General features: G+C 36.3%; 1 long non-coding RNA gene across 3 annotated transcripts in view; it reads left to right on the top strand.

Annotated features, from left to right (window-relative positions):
* Positions 1-16,781, top strand: part of LOC129058731 (uncharacterized) — a 301,795-nt gene that overhangs the window by 219,845 nt on the left and 65,169 nt on the right. For all 3 annotated transcript variants that reach the window (XR_010139305.1, XR_010139304.1, XR_008524064.2), the window contains exon 4: positions 2,085-2,165. This is a non-coding gene — a long non-coding RNA (uncharacterized LOC129058731). The remainder of the gene's footprint in view (positions 1-2,084; positions 2,166-16,781) is intronic.

Genomic DNA, 16,781 nt, shown 5'->3' with positions numbered 1-16,781 from the left:
AAAAGAAAATTATCAAAGGCAAAAAGCTCACTCTCTCAAAAGGCATTTAATTTCATGTTTATACAATTGTAAATGTTCAAAATTTTCTGTCATGTGATAATTCACAAAATTAAATCTCTACTAGGAAGTTTACCTTTAGCTCCCTGAGGGTGCAAACTAAGTCTTATTTTGTTTTGTTTCTCCAACCATAGTAGCTGGAATTTCAATACCTATTTCCTAAGTTGATGAATAAATTCATATCGTGACTCCAATATGAAGTTAAGTCTGCATAATCATGTACTCTTTATTTGGGACACTGTATAAATATTCGTTGGATGCAAATGTGCAGCCTATGTTTCTACCTATAAGTTGAAAAATATTTAATGTAACTGTATATTAACAATCACTAATAAGCATAGGCAAAAGTGATGGGCTGGTTACTGTCTTAATAGTAGAAATAAAATTATCTCTATAATTGTCTCTATACTCTATATAATTATACTCTAATTATCTGTATATAGAGTATATATATATAATTATCTATATATAGAGTATATAATTATACTCTATATAATTATATATAATATATAATTATATATATTATATATAATTATGTATATAATAACATACTCTATATATAATTATATATATACATAATTATATATATAATATATATACTCTATATATAATATATATACTCTCTATATATACTCTATTATATATACTCTATTATATATATACTCTATATAATTATACTCTATATAATTATCTGTATAATTGTCTCTATACTTCTATTCACTACATCATAATTTATTCAGATAATCAGATAATAAGATCTTCACATAAGGTGGCTACCACACCTAAGTGGTATTTAAATTATTGAAAAATTAAACTAAGAAAGAAATATAGAAATAAAGAGGTAATTTATTCTTTATAAAAATTATTAAAATTGCTATTTCAATGTGATATGTGACCTTAATGAGACTACAGTTAAATGATGATAGATTTAGTCTGTAAAAAAAATAAACATAGGGAAATTCCATGATTGTGTTTATTGTTGATATTCTCACTTTATCATTTAGGTTGAATCATATGAGATTGTGATACTTAGTCATTTCTGACTTATAAAAATAGCAGTTTAATATGGTTGTCCATAAAAGTAAAGGGACTTATACTGATGTTGTTGCTAATGTCTCAGATTGAGAGCTGTAAAAAAGGGACCTCAGATTTGTTATGGAGATTAAAGAACTCTTGGCGTATAAATGGTAGTTATTATTTTTGTTAATAATAAATAAAAACTTTGACCATCATGTTGCCAGAAATCATTTTATTATATTAAGAAATATCCTCCTAGTTTGCATATTTTCCTAAAATATACTTTATGCCCACATTGTTCTTCAGATGTTCTGAATATGAACTAATACAGCAAAAGAAGAATGTGAGCCTTACCAAAGGTTTAATGTTTGACTTTCATTTCTAAATGTCATATACACACATAAAAAAGATTTCTTTCAGGAAAACTTCTCTAAGGAAGCCCAAGAGATTTCTTGCTCAATTCTTTGCCAAACAAAACCTCTAGACCTTTCAAAATTCATTTCAGATGTACTCCCAAGGAGTACAATTGTCTGATCTGCAACTTGAGGGGCTTATAAGCCATGCTGACCTATATTGCATATATTGAGTGTGGATCTTTCATGGATGCCAGCTAAAATTTTATACATAACACAACTTCAGAATGTACAAGACAAATCTGCATAGACTAAGAGTAAAATGTGCTTTTGATGTAAAATGATGCAATGCCTCTAATTTTTCAAGTGTCAAGAAAATAATGAAGGCAGTATGAAGTACATTTTTGCAAATGCATTAAGCTGAAAATCAGTTATGAAGTCCAATTATATAAGAAAAAATCCAGGCTGAAAATAAGCAAAAATGCCCTTGACCTAATTAAATCATCATTGGTATAATGATTTAGAGTTAGTTTGCTACTTGTCCTTCTGTTTTTCTCTCTGTTTGCCAAGAGTATCACTGAGCAGCGTATTCTGAGTTTATTTTCCAAATACTGATTTACATGTCTTCTTTCAAGCACTTTTTTCTCTCTCTTCTAGGACATCTGTTTTTTTTTCTCAGTACTGGATCCTATGAGGAATGTGGAAGACACCAAACTCAAACTTCTCTCCTGGCATCTGGTAAGAAAAGTTCCCCAAAGTTGTCTGTCAAAGAAGGTTGTGCTGGGAATTATTTTTAAATTCTCTCTTTCATGACTCTTCAGTTGGTTATTTCCAAAATGTCAGCATACTTCCCCAAGCCTTTCCTTATTGGCTGTCAGTTTCTGAAAGTAATGTTGGAAGGGTGCTTAATACAACGGTTACCTGCAAGATCCCAGAGGCCAGACAGGATCAGGCTTCTGTGCCATAAACTTTCAGCATGGACTGGCAGCTCTGTTGCCTGGGTCATTTGCTAAAGACAGGAAAGAAAAAAAGTACTTTAATAGTTCTACGGCACAAGGAAGCAAAGCTGTCAAGTACAAATAGAACCCTAAGAAGTATTTTATAGAACCAAGAAATCACTGCTTGAAAATAAGACTCATGGCTGTAGGCAGGTGAGCTGTCTTCACCTGCAAACTGGAATTACCTGCCCATCAGGCAAGATAAGGCCATGTCATGCTGTTTTAAAAGATCTGTGTTATGGCCAGACTAGGAAAGAACACACAAGATGAAATTTTAGAAGAGTTAAGAATCATAAAATACCTTAACCTTGAAAACACTTTTAGTTTTTCCAGAGATATTACCTTAACAGGTTTATATGTATTATATAAGCCTTAACCTTCAGAGATTTATTGGGTTAATCCATTATCATGCAGGATCACTAGAGTAGGAATCTGAGGAAGGAGACTTCAAACTGTGAAATTAACCTAAAACCAGATTGTCAGTTTTGTGTGGTACAAGCTTCATTTACTTGATCTATGAGAATGATTAAGTGTTAGAACAGTTGCAGGCCTGAGGGACTGTGGACTCCAGTCCTGTATATTTTTAATTTTTTTGGATGAAGAAATTGAGAACTAGACTTGTAGAGACAGGGCAAGAAACAAGCTTAAATTCTTGACCTAAGGATAGTGTCCACTGCGACTGCCCTGCCCGTAGTCAAATTTTACACTTTAGCCTTCCAAAACTGTTTCCTATTCTAGCAATCTAGTGTAGAGTGAAATGTTGCCTGCAGTTTATATAACATATTTTATCAATCTATTTTTTAAGTTTACAAATGTATATAGGTATATAGATACATATTGTAATTCCATGCAATTATATGTATTATATATAATTACTGTATCAATATAATATGCTTTGGGGTCTTTTATAAATACATATAATATATATTCTTTAATTATCGAAATATATTGCATTCTGATATATATGAGAGGAAGCTCAGCATCGGCAACTGTACAGACACAGCCACTGTGTCAGTGAGCAGTGGCCACATCCTTCTGATGATCTGACCTCCCAGTCGCTGAAAATCAGCTGCTGTGTTCCCTCCAGAACAATCCATTTTCAGTGAAGCCTGAGTGTGTGGCCACTAAGACTGTGCCCTGCTCCCCTTTATTCTCTTATGTAACTATAACAAGCAGAACTCAAGGAGAGCCAATCATAAAAGTCACTTTATTTTGTGTCCCACTGTGTTTTCATCCCTGCTTGATGGGAGCAACTACTCCTCTGCCCCTGCATACAAACTCAGGCTGTCCTATAAATTTTCTCATCCTTCTTAAATAAGAAAAATTCTTATAATCACTTTAAACTGCAAATGTAGTCTCAATGAAGTATTGAAAAAGAAAAAATCTAGTTACATGTAATAACCAGGACTCCAACTAGATTTGAAATTAAATCTTCTCCCTCAGTTGCATCCCAATTTGAGACCTGGTTGGAACTAGCTTCTTGCATTGTAGCAAAAGTTGATGTCTTTCTTTCTTTACATACCTGTCGTTGTTTCTCCTTCCCTAGCTTGTAAATCCTTTTTTTTTTTTTCTGATCCCTCCCTTGTTGCAACAGAGATTTCAATGTCAGGGCAGGGCGTTTTATTTTCTCCGGGCCTCACAAATATTTACAGTTGACTTTCACATGGGGGCACTTTTGTGGATTTGCTCATGATTTTCTGACTGACTGTCTTTAATTGAAAATCTCTTCATGTGGACAGGACATCTTAAACTGGCTACTACCACTACCTTCTCAACCTCTGCTTCCAGGAGTCACCCCATAGAAAAAGTGACTCAAACTAAAATTTCTACCACAGCTTCCATACCACTTCTCCAGAATTCATATACTTTTGACTGTCATCAAAGTGCAGTTACAAATTAAGATGCAACTCTCTACTCTGCGATCACAGAAGTCTTCAGATATGTTGAGGGAAAGGGGAGGGTTGAAACTGTAGTGGCTCCTACCAAAAAATCTTCCCTACTCATTTAACCTTTCTGTATTGCTGCTAACAGTAACGGGATTTAAGGTCATATAACTAGTTTCTGGTTATCTATGTCAAAATGTTGCTATTTTTATGAGTGTACCATTGGAATCAACTATATATTATATATTTTATATTATAGATTATATATAATATGTTATATATATATTATAGATTATATATGCCTTAATCTAAACTTTCCAATTTAAGGTCCTACTGCAATCCTGACAATGAGCTTCCTTTAATTGAAGAAATTTGCTTTCCCTTGCAACATGAAAGAGGCTTTAACATTAAATGTCTTATGGCATTGAATATAAGAACTATATTCAACATTATGGCCCGTGCACACATAAGCATAAATATGTGTGAAATAACACACACACACACACACACAAAGGCTTTTAAAATCTTCTACTCCTGTCAGAATGTATTGTAATCATGTTTTTTTTTTTTTTTTTTGAGACGGAGTCTCACTCTGTCACCCAGGCTGGAGTGCAGTGGCGTGATTTCGGCTCACTGCAAGCTCTGCCTTCTGGATTCATGTCATTCTCCTGTCTCAGCCTCCCGAGTAGCTGGGACTACAGGCGCCCATCACCGCGCCAAGTTAATGTTTTGTGTTTTTTTTTTTAGTAGAGATGGGGTTTCACCGTGTTAGCCAGGATGGTCTCGATCTCCTGACCTCGTGATTCGCCCACCTCAGCCTCCCAAAGTGCTGGAATTATAGGCGTGAGCCACTGCGCCTGGCCTATCATATGTTTTCTTAAGGCTCATTGTGATTTTTTCATTTCTCAACACTTTTTCCCCGTATGAATTTCCTTCTTTTAGTTTCTTTTCTATTGAGCCATTGTTTTGGCTTCAAACCACAGGGAACAAAATGAATCAGGAAAACATCTTCCCATTTGGACCAAACCACACTTACATATCTAAGATGCAGAGGATATATTTGGAGGAACTAATCTTTCCTTTTAGAGTTGTGCAAGTCCTGTATCCCAGATCGCAGATGCCAGGCTGAAACAGCATTTAAAAGACTGGATACTGAGAAGCATTTTTTGTAAGCATGTGAGAAACTTTAAAATGATAATGTCTCCAATTTAGGCCATTAAATTTTATTTGGTAGCCCAAAACAATATGTGTAGTATATTTTAAACGTTTAACTTTAAAAGAATTATTCTGTCTTCTCTATACAATCATCTAAGTTCTGCTTAAGTATTTTGATGATATGGGATGATAATGCTCTCTGGGGAGCAGGGCAAGGTCCCTATATTCAACAATGTACTAAAATAAATGGCCCATGAAGGTCAGTAGAAAGACAAGACTCACCTGCAATAGCCAAAACAATTGAGAAGTGAGGAAACTGGGACCCACCAAATCCACTCTTCTTACTTCATGATTATCCCTTCAACTGATTGTGCTTACAGGCAAGCATGGGCAAACAGAATTGACATACTTACCCAGGGTCTACTGAGGGTCAAAACTTGCATTCTAATATATTTATTTGATCAATAGGTATCTTACTCCCTGTATTAGTTTTTTTAAGGCTTGCATGACAAGTACTAGACTGGGTGGCTTGAACTACAGAAATTTATTTTCTCACAATCTTGGAAGCTGGAAGTCAGATTAAGGTATTGGCAGTGTTGGTTTCTTCTGAGACCTCACGGCTTGGCTTGCAGATAGCCATCTTCTCCTTGAGTTTTTCTATGGTCTGTCCTCTCTGTTTGTGTCCTAATGTCCTCTTCTTATAAGGACATTAGTCATATGGGTTAAGGCCCACCCTAATTGCCTTGCTTGAATGTAATTGTCTCTTTAATGACCCTATCTCCAAATGCAATCACATTTGGAGGTACTGGAGGTTAGGACATCAACATATGAATTTTCAGGAGGATAGGGGAGACCTAATTTAGCCCATATACTCCCTATTTACAGACCTCTACAAACCGTTTGCTTACATCCCCCTACCTCTGTCAAAGACGTTGTCATCTAGATCTTAATAGTTATTTTTACCTCACTCCTGCCGTCATCATGTGTGACTTCAAGATTATGCATTAGCTGACTCGTCTGTTCAGTATCATACCAGGCTGCAATTAAGGTATCAGCGAGGACTGCAATCTCATCTAAGGCTCAGGGCCTTCTTCCAACCTCACAAGTTACTGGCAGAATTCGTTTTCCTCTTGTCTGACTGAGGTTTCTCTTTTCCTGCTACCTATCAGCTAGAGATTGCTCTCAGCACCCAGAGGCCTCCCTCAGGTCCTTGCTGTGTGGCTTCTTCCTCTGAAAACATGGAAGCTTAGCTCATCTTTGAGACTAGCAGATCATTGTTTGCTCCTTCATCTTCTTTTAAAGGGTTGTTCTGATTAGGTCAGGCCCACGCAATATAAATTCCTTTCTGTTGAACTCAAAGTAAATTGATCAGTAACTTAATCTGGAGGAGGGGCGATATCTTATCATATCCACTGTTCTGCCCAAGCTAAAAAGGACGGGAATTTACAGGACATGCACATCAGGGGATAGGGAACCTGAGCCTTATCTTAGAGTTCTGCCTACCCCAGTGTGGCTGCAAAACACACAACAGTGTAACCAGAGGTACTTCAAAGGCATGATATCCAGAAATCTATTATAGCCTAACATATTCAAAATAAAATTGGTATGCCTATAGACTAACTAAACATTTGTTTAATGCATTATTAAGGGGATGAACATTGTGTTATGATTCAGAAAAGCCAGGTCTGATTAGTCCTCTGGACTTTGTTTTTCTTCCAAATCTTCTCCAATTCTAATATTAAATAACTATGATTACACATCTTTACTAAAAGAAATACCTCTTGAAATAATAAAATAGAAATCATAGCCTTTAAGGTGAATTTTACTATTTTAAGTTAGTATGTACTTAGATTAAAGAATCTGAACATGAAAATCTTAGATACCATTGTAAAATAATCATCAGAGAAGAGGAGTTACTATTTATAAATTATTTATGAACTTATTACAGTGTGAAAGAAGTAGTATGTCAATAAATCTATAAAGATTTTTAAATCCTCTTGCACTGTTTTATATTTTTTAGTTTGATTATATGTATATATATACACATACACATATATATATATATGCACTCCTAGACTCTATTCTTAGGAGCAGGTTCCATGTCTTACTTATCTTTGTCTTTTTACCACAAAATAAAATATCTAGGAAATGTAAATTACCAATTATTTATTGAATGAAATAATAAATTAACTAATGAATGAATAATTTGGATTACAGTACACTTTTAAAAGCTTGCAAAGATAAGGTACTTTTTTTTTTTTTTTTTTCTTTTATTGTAATTATTATTATTATTATTATTATTATACTTTAGGTTTTATGGTACATGTGCCCAATGTGCTGGTAAGTTACATATGTATACATGTGCCATGCTGGTGCACTGCACCCACCAACTCGTCATCTAGCATTAGGTATATCTCCCAATGTTATCCCTCCCCCCTCCCCCCAACCCACAACAGTCCCTGAAGTGTGATGTTCCCCTTCCTGTGTCCATGTGTTCTCATTGTTCAATTCCCACCTATGAGTGAGAATATGCGGTGTTTGGTTTTTTGTTCTTGCGATAGTTTACTGAGAATGATGATTTCCAATTTCATCCATGTCCCTACAAAGGACATGAACTCATCATTTCTTACGGCTGCATAGTATTCCATGGTGTAGATGTGCCACATTTTCTTAATCCAGTCTATCATTGTTGGACATTTGGGTTGGTTCCAAGTCTTTGCTATTGTGAATAATGCGGCAATAAACATACGTGTGCATGTGTCTTTATAGCAGCATGATTTATAGTCCTTTGGGTATATACCCAGTAATGGGATGGCTGGGTCGAATGGAATTTCTAGTTCTAGATCCCTGAGGAATCGCCACACTGACTTCCACAAGGGTTGAACTAGTTTACAGTCCCACCAACAGTGTAAAAGTGTTCCTATTTCTCCACATCCTCTCCAGCACCTGTTGTTTCCTGACTTTTTAATGATTGCCATTCTAACTGGTGTGAGATGGTATCTCATTGTGGTTTTGATTTGCATTTCTCTGATGGCCAGTGATGGTGAGCATTTTTTCATGTGTCTTTTGGCTGCATAAATGTCTTCTTTTGAGAAGTGTCTGTTCATGTCCTTCGCCCACTTTTTGATGGGGTTGTTTGTTTTTTTCTTGTAAATTTGTTGGAGTTCATTGTAGATTCTGGATATTAGCCCTTTGTCAGATGAGTAGGTTGCGAAAATTTTCTCCCATTTTGTAGGTTGCCTGTTCACTCTGATGGTAGTTTCCTTTGCTGTGCAGAAGCTCTTTAGTTTAATTAGATCCCATTTGTCAATTTTGGCTTTTGTTGCCATTGCTTTTGGTGTTTTAGACATGAAGTCCTTGCCCATGCCTATGTCCTGAATGGTATTGCCTAGGTTTTCTTCTAGGGTTTTTATGGTTTTAGGTCTAACATTTAAGTCTTTAATCCATCTTGAATTGATTTTTGTATAAGGTGTAAGGAAAGGATCCAGTTTCAGCTTTCTACATATGGCTAGCCAGTTTTCCCAGCACCATTTATTAAATAGGGAATCCTTTCCCCATTTCTTGTTTTTCTCAGGTTTGTCAAAGATCAGATGGTTGTAGATATGTGGCATTATTTCTGACGGCTCTGTTCTGTTCCATTGATCTATATCTCTGTTTTGGTACCAGTACCATGCTATTTTGGTTACTGTAGCCTTGTAGTATAGTTTGAAGTCAGGTAGCGTGATGCCTCCAGCTCTGTTCTTTTGGCTTAGGATTGACTTGGCGATGCGGGCTCTTTTTTGGTTCCATATGAACTTTAAAGTAGTTTTTTCCAATTCTGTGAAGAAAGTCATTGGTAGCTTGATGGGGATGGCATTGAATCTGTAAATTACCTTGGGAAGGATGGCCATTTTCATGATATTGATTCTTCCTACCCATGAGCATGGAATGTTCTTCCATTTGTTTGTATCCTCTTTTATTTCCTTGAGCAGTGGTTTGTAGTTCTCCTTGAAGAGGTCTTTCACATCCCTTGTAAGTTGGATTCCTAGGTATTTTATTCTCTTTGAAGCAATTGTGAATGGGAGTTCACTCATGATTTGGCTCTCTGTTTGTCTGTTATTGATGTATAAGAATGCTTGTGATTTTTGCACATTGATTTTGTATCCTGAGACTTTGCTGAAGTTGCTTATCAGCTTAAGGAGATTTTGGGCTGAGACAATGGGGTTTTCTAGATATACTATCATGTCATCTGCAAACAGGGACAATTTGACTTCCTCTTTTCCTAATTGAATACCCTTGATTTCCTTCTCCTGCCTAATTGCCCTGGCCAGAACTTCCAACACTATGTTGAATAGAAGTGGCGAGAGAGGGCATCCCTGTCTTGTGCCAGTTTTCAAAGGGAATGCTTTCAGTTTTTGCCCATTCAGTATGATATTGGCTGTGGGTTTGTCATAAATAGCGCTTATTATTTCTGTAGGCTCCACCTCTGGGGGCAGGGCACAGACAAACAAAAAGACAGCAGTAACCTCTGCAGACTTAAATGTCCCTGTCTGACAGCTGTGAGGAGAGCAGTGGTTCTCCCAGCACGCAGCTGGAGATCTGAGAACGGGCTGACTGCCTCCTCAAGTGGGTCCCTGACCCCTGACCCCCGAGCAGCCTAACTGGGAGGCACCCCCCAGCAGGGGCAGACTGACACCTCACACGGCCGGCCAGGTACTCCAACAGACCTGCAGCTGAGGGTCCTGTCTGTTAGAAGGAAAACTAACAGAAAGGACATCCACACCAAAAACCCATCTGTACATCACCATCATCAAAGACCAAAAGTAGATAAAACCACAAAGATGGGGAAAAAACAGAGCAGAAAAACTGGAAACTCTAAAAACCAGAGTACCTCTCCTCCTCCAAAGGAACGCAGTTCCTCACCAGCAACGGAACAAAGCTGGACGGAGAATGACTTTGACGAGCTGAGAGAAGAAGGCTTCAGACGATCAAATTACTCCGAGCTACGGGAGGATATTCAATCCAAAGGCAAAGAAGTTGAAAACTTTGAAAAAAATTTAGAAGAATGTATAACTAGAATAACCAATACAGAGAAGTGCTTAAAGGAGCTGATGGAGCTGAAAACCAAGGCTCGAGAACTACGTGAAGAATGCAGAAGCCTCAGGAGCCGATGCGATCAAATGGAAGAAAGGGTATCAGCCCTGGAAGATGAAATGAATGAAATGAAGCGAGAAGGGAAGTTTAGAGAAAAAAGAATAAAAAGAAACGAGCAAAGCCTCCAGGAAATGTGGGACTATGTGAAAAGACCAAATCTACGTCTGATTGGTGTACCTGAAAGTGATGGGGAGAATGGAAACAAGTTGGAAAACACTCTGCAGGATATTATCCAGGAGAACTTCCCCAATCTAGCAAGGCAGGCCAACATTCAGATTCAGGAAATACAGAGAACGCCACAAAGATACTCTTCGAGAAGAGCAACTCCAAGACACATAATTGTCAGATTCACCAAAGTTGAAATGAAGGAAAAAATGTTAAGGGCAGCCAGAGAGAAAGGACGGGTTACCATCAAAGGGAAGCCCATCAGACTAACAGCGGATCTCTCGGCAGAAACCCTACAAGCCAGAAGAGAGTGGGGGCCAATATTCAACATTCTTAAAGAAAAGAATTTTCAACCCAGAATTTCATATCCTGCCAAACTAAGCTTCATAAGTGAAGGAGAAATAAAATACTTTACAGACAAGCAAATGCTGAGAGATTTTGTCACCACCAGGCCTGCCCTAAAAGAGCTCCTGAAGGAAGCGCTAAACATGGAAAGGCACAACCGGTACCAGCCACTGCAAAATCATACCGAAATGTAAAGACCATTGAGACTAGGAAGAGACTGCATCAACTAACGAGCAAAACATCGAGCTAACAGCATAATGACAGGATCAAATTCACACATAACAATATTAACTTTAAATGTAAATGGACTAAATGGTCCAATTAAAAGACACAGACTGGCAAATTGGATAAAGACTCAAGACCCATCAGTGTGCTGTATTCAGGAAACCCATCTCACGTGCAGAGACACACATAGGCTCAAAATAAAAGGATGGAGGAAGATCTACCAAGCAAATGGAAAACAAAAAAAGGCAGGGGTTGCAATCCTAGTCTCTGATAAAACAGACTTTAAACCAACAAAGATCAAAAGAGACAAAGAAGGCCATTACATAATGGTAAAGGGATTAATTCAACAAGAAGAGCTAACTATCCTAAATATATATGCACCCAATACAGGAGCACCCAGATTCATAAAGCAAGTCCTGAGTGACCTACAAAGAGACTTAGACTCCCACACATTAATAATGGGAGACTTTAACACCCCACTGTCAACATTAGACAGATCAACGAGACAGAAAGTCAACAAGGATACCCAGGAATTGAACTCAGCTCTGCACCAAGCAGACCTAATAGACATCTACAGAACTCTCCACCCCAAATCAACAGAATATACATTTTTTTCAGCACCACACCACACCTATTCCAAAATTGACCATATCCTTGGAAGTAAAGCTCTCCTCAATAAATGTAAAAGAACAGAAATTGTAACAAACTGTCTCTCAGATCACAGTGCAATCAAGCTAGAACTCAGGATTAAGAATCTCACTCAAAACCGCTCAACTACGTGGAAACTGAACAACCTGCTCCTGAATGACTACTGGGTACATAACGAAATGAAGGCAGAAATAAAGATGTTCTTTGAAACCAACGAGAACCAAGACACAACATACCAGAATCTCTGGGATGCATTCAAAGCAGTGTGTAGAGGGAAATTTATAGCACTAAATGCCCACAAGAGAAAGCAGGAAAGATCCAAAATTGACACCCTAACATCACAATTAAAAGAACTAGAAAAGCAAGAGCAAACACATTCAAAAGCTAGCAGAAGGCAAGAAATAACTAAAATCAGAGCAGAACTGAAGGAAATAGAGACACAAAAAACCCTTCAAAAAATAAATGAATCCAGGAGCTGGTTTTTTGAAAGGATCAACAAAATTGATAGACTGCTAGCAAGATTAATAAAGAAAAAAAGAGAGAAGAATCAAATAGATGCAATAAAAAATGATAAAGGGGATATCACCACCGATCCCACAGAAATACAAACTACCATCAGAGAATATTACAAACACCTCTATGCAAATAAACTAGAAAATCTAGAAGAAATGGATAAATTCCTCAACACATACACCCTCCCAAGACTAAACCAAGAAGAAGTTCAATCTCTGAATAGACCAATAACAGGAGCTGAAATTATGGCAATAATCAATAGCTTACCAACCAAAAAAAGTCCAGGACCAGATGGGTTCACAGCCGAATTCTACCAGAGGTACAAGGAGGAGCTGGTACCATTCCTTCTGAAACTATTCCAATCAATAGAAAAAGAGGGAATCCTCCCTAACTCATTTTATGAGGCCAGCATCATCCTGATACCAAAGCCTGGCAGAGACACAACAAAAAAAGAGAATTTTAGACCAATATCCTTGATGAACATTGATGCAAAAATCCTCAATAAAATACTGGCAAACAGAATCCAGCAGCACATCAAAAAGCTTATCCACCATGATCAAGTGGGCTTCATCCCTGGGATGCAAGGCTGGTTCAATATACGCAAATCAATAAATGTAATCCAGCATATAAACAGAACCAAAGACAAAAACCACATGATTATCTCAATAGATGCAGAAAAGGCCTTTGACAAAATTCAACAACCCTTCATGCTAAAAACTCTCAATAAATTAGGAATTGATGGGACGTATCTCAAAATAATAAGCGCTATTTATGACAAAGGTACTATTTTTAAGTCATCATTTAGAAATGTAGGAATAGAGTTCCAAAAAAAGGTAAGTGCAGAAGTTACAGATTTGAGATATAGCTATAAAGACAGTTTTGTTTATTTTTATATACTAGTGCTTTTATTTCATTTTCTTTTTCTTTTTCTTTCTTTCTTTTTTTTTTTTTTTTTTTTTTGAGATGGAGTCTTCTCCGTTGCCCAGGCTAGAGTGTAGTGGCACTCACTGCAACCTCCATTTTCTGGGTTCAAATGATTCTCCTGCCTCAGCCTCCCGAGTAGCTGGATTTCAGGCACCGGCTGCCGCATCTAGCTAATTTTTGTATTTTTAGTAGAAACGTGGTTTTGCCATGTTGGCCAGGCTGGTCTCCAACTCATGACCTCAGGTGATCTGCCCGCCTTGGCCTCTCAAAGTGCTGGGATTACAGGCGTACAGGCATGAGACACTGCACCCAGACCTAGTGCTTTTATTATTATTAATTTTGACCCTTTTTACCCCAAGTCCTCTTTAGAGTTTATAAAATATCATACATATTTCTACATTGGATCTTTTTGTTTTAACTTTCCTCTCTGTCTCCATTTTCTCATCCTTTTAATGTGTAATACATGTCAATATAGATGAAATATCATAAATCATCAGGACATAAACTCACTTTAAAAGACATAAAGTACCATAAGCCCCCCCTTTAACTAACACATAAAGAATATAATAATGTGCTTCCGTTTTACATTTCAGATCACCATAACAATCCACGTTTCTTGTGTTCTCATCAACTCAATGCATTCACTCTTTACTGAGCATCACTAAAAATACCTGTGTATATAATCCTTTAATATATATTCTTCAACTGGAAATGACTTCACATCACTGAACTTTAAATTTTCAAAAAATATTTAACTTTTGTAAATACATAGTAGTTGTACATATTTATGGGATACATATGATATTGTAATACAAGCATACAATGTGTAATGATCAAATCAGTAATTTGGACACCCATCACCTCAAGCCTTCATCATTTCATTGTGTTAAGAACGTTCCAATTCCACTCTTTTGGGTATTTTGAAATATACAATATACAATCAATTATTGTTAACTACCGTCACACTGTCATGCTTCTGAACACTAGATCTTATTTTTTCTAGCTGCATTTTTCTGCCCATTAATGAACCCCTCTTTATCTCTTCCTTCCCACTACCCTTACCAGCCTCTGGAAAACATCATTCTAATATTTATCTCTATGAAAATCATTTTTTTTACCTCCCACATATGAGTTAGAATATGTGATATTATTATTTCTGTGCCTTGATTATTTCACTTAATGTCCTCTGATTCTATCCACATTGTTGCAAATGGCAGGATTTTATTCATTTTTATGGCTGAATAATATTCCATTGTGTGTGGAATATGCACCACGTTTTCTTTATCCATTCATCCATTGATGGATGCAAGTTGATTCCATGTCTTAGCTATCATAAATAGTGCTGCAATAAACAAGGAAGTGCAGATACATCTTTCATATATTGATTTCCTTCCTTTTGAATATACCCAGCAGTGGAATTGCTGGATCATATACTAGTTCCATTGTTAATGTCTAGAAAGGAACATCCATACTGTTCTCCATGGTGGCTGTATGAATTTACATTCCCACCAACAGTGTATAAGCCTTCCCCTTCTTCTGCATTCTTGCCAGTGTTCATTATTTTTTTTTCTTTTTACTTTTTGATACAAGCTTTTTTAACTGAGGTGAGATAATATCTCATTGTGGTTTTGATTTGCATATCTCTGATGGTTAGTAATGTTGAGCATTTTCTCATATACCCGTTGGCCATGTGTATGTCTTCTTTTGAGAAATGTCTGTTTAGATATTTTGCCCATTTTTAAGTTGGATTATTTGTGGTTTTGCTATCGAGTTGCTTGAGCTCCTTATATGTTCTGGTTATTAACCCCTTGTCAGTTGGATAGTTTGCAAATATTTTTTCCCACTCTGTAAGTTGTCTCCTTACTTTGTTAATTGTTTTCTTTGTTGTGTGAAAGCTTTTTAGCTTGGTATTATCTCATTTGTCTATTTTTGCTTTGGTTGCCTGTCCCTTTGAGGTCTTATTTAAGAAACCTTTGTGCAGACAATATCCTGGAGCATTTCTGCAATATTCTCTTCTAGTAGTTTCATAGTTTAAGATTCTACATTTAAACCTTTAACCTATTTTTATTGGTTTTTTTAATACAGCAAGAGATAGGGGTCTAATTTCATTCTTTTGCTTATGGATATCCAGTTTTCTTGGCACCATTGATTGAAGAGATTACCCTGTCCCCAAATGCCTTATCAAAAAATGATTGACTGTAAATGGGTGGATTTATTTTTGGGTTCTCTACTCTGTTCCAGTGGTGGTTTATCTGTCTATTTTTAATGTTAGTACCATGCTATTTTGGTTACTATAGCTTTGTAGTATAATTGGAAGTCAGGTAATGTGATGCCTCCAGGTTTGTTCTTCCTGCTCAAGATTGCTTTGGCTTTTCTGGATCTTTTATGGTTCAATATACATTTTAGGGATTTTTTTTCCTATTTCTGTGAAGAATGACATTGGTATTTTGATAGGGATTGCACTGAGACCTAGCTCATGTGTCATATTTTTTCTGAAGTCTTCTTGAACTTAATAACAAGAAATGTAGTTTTGTTCTTTTTTCTTTTAAAACACACTATTTTCAACTTTCTTATGGTACCTATTATTTGCTATCATGTACCATAGGTTTTTATACATTTCTTAACTTTCTTGTTGAATAGAAAGTTTTTTTAAGGTCAGGGATTCTATCTTTTGGAACTCACATTTCTGTGAAGTGACACAAAATAGATTCAATAAATTATTTCTTCAATGCTAGTATATAATAATCATTGATTCTTATTATGTGCCTTGTAACTTGCTTCTCTCCTCATGCAACAACATGGATCTTATTATTTTTTAATTTACAAATAGAAGTACAAAGCCATATGTTAGTAACAGAAAAGGCTTTGTATATTGACCTGTCAAATTTCAAAGCCAGTGCATTACTCTCTAACTCAACTGCCACTCTAAAAGGTGAAAAACGACTTTAATAAAATTAAGTGAATACTGAGCTTTTAGTCCCTTAAAATAAAACTTTTGAGTTAGACAGACGGAAGCCTCTGTTTAAACAAACACTGCCATCAGGTAGCAATAATGCTACTTAATATTAATATAACACTTGATGTGATTAATCTCGATTCTTCAGACTTTCTGCAAATATTGCAAGTTCAGATGATAGGCCATTATGTTAACACTAATAAATGATTATGTGATTGTCCACTTTAAATATTGAAAGTTATTTACAGATAAATTTGGAATAATTGAACAATACATATTGACTGTTTGCATGACTGTAACGTAAGAAGTATTTTCAAATTTATACCATCGTAAATGCCAACATTTGGAATGATAGTTTGGGAGTGATTCAATAAAAGGTATCTGCATTAACGCATTGCAAAATTGTTGT

This window comes from Pongo abelii, chromosome 2, assembly GCF_028885655.2.
Source record: "Pongo abelii isolate AG06213 chromosome 2, NHGRI_mPonAbe1-v2.0_pri, whole genome shotgun sequence".
Classification (NCBI taxonomy): Eukaryota; Metazoa; Chordata; class Mammalia; order Primates; family Hominidae; genus Pongo; species Pongo abelii.
The sequence above is the reverse complement of the archived record's forward strand: the minus strand, read 5'-3'. Positions and strand labels throughout refer to the sequence as shown.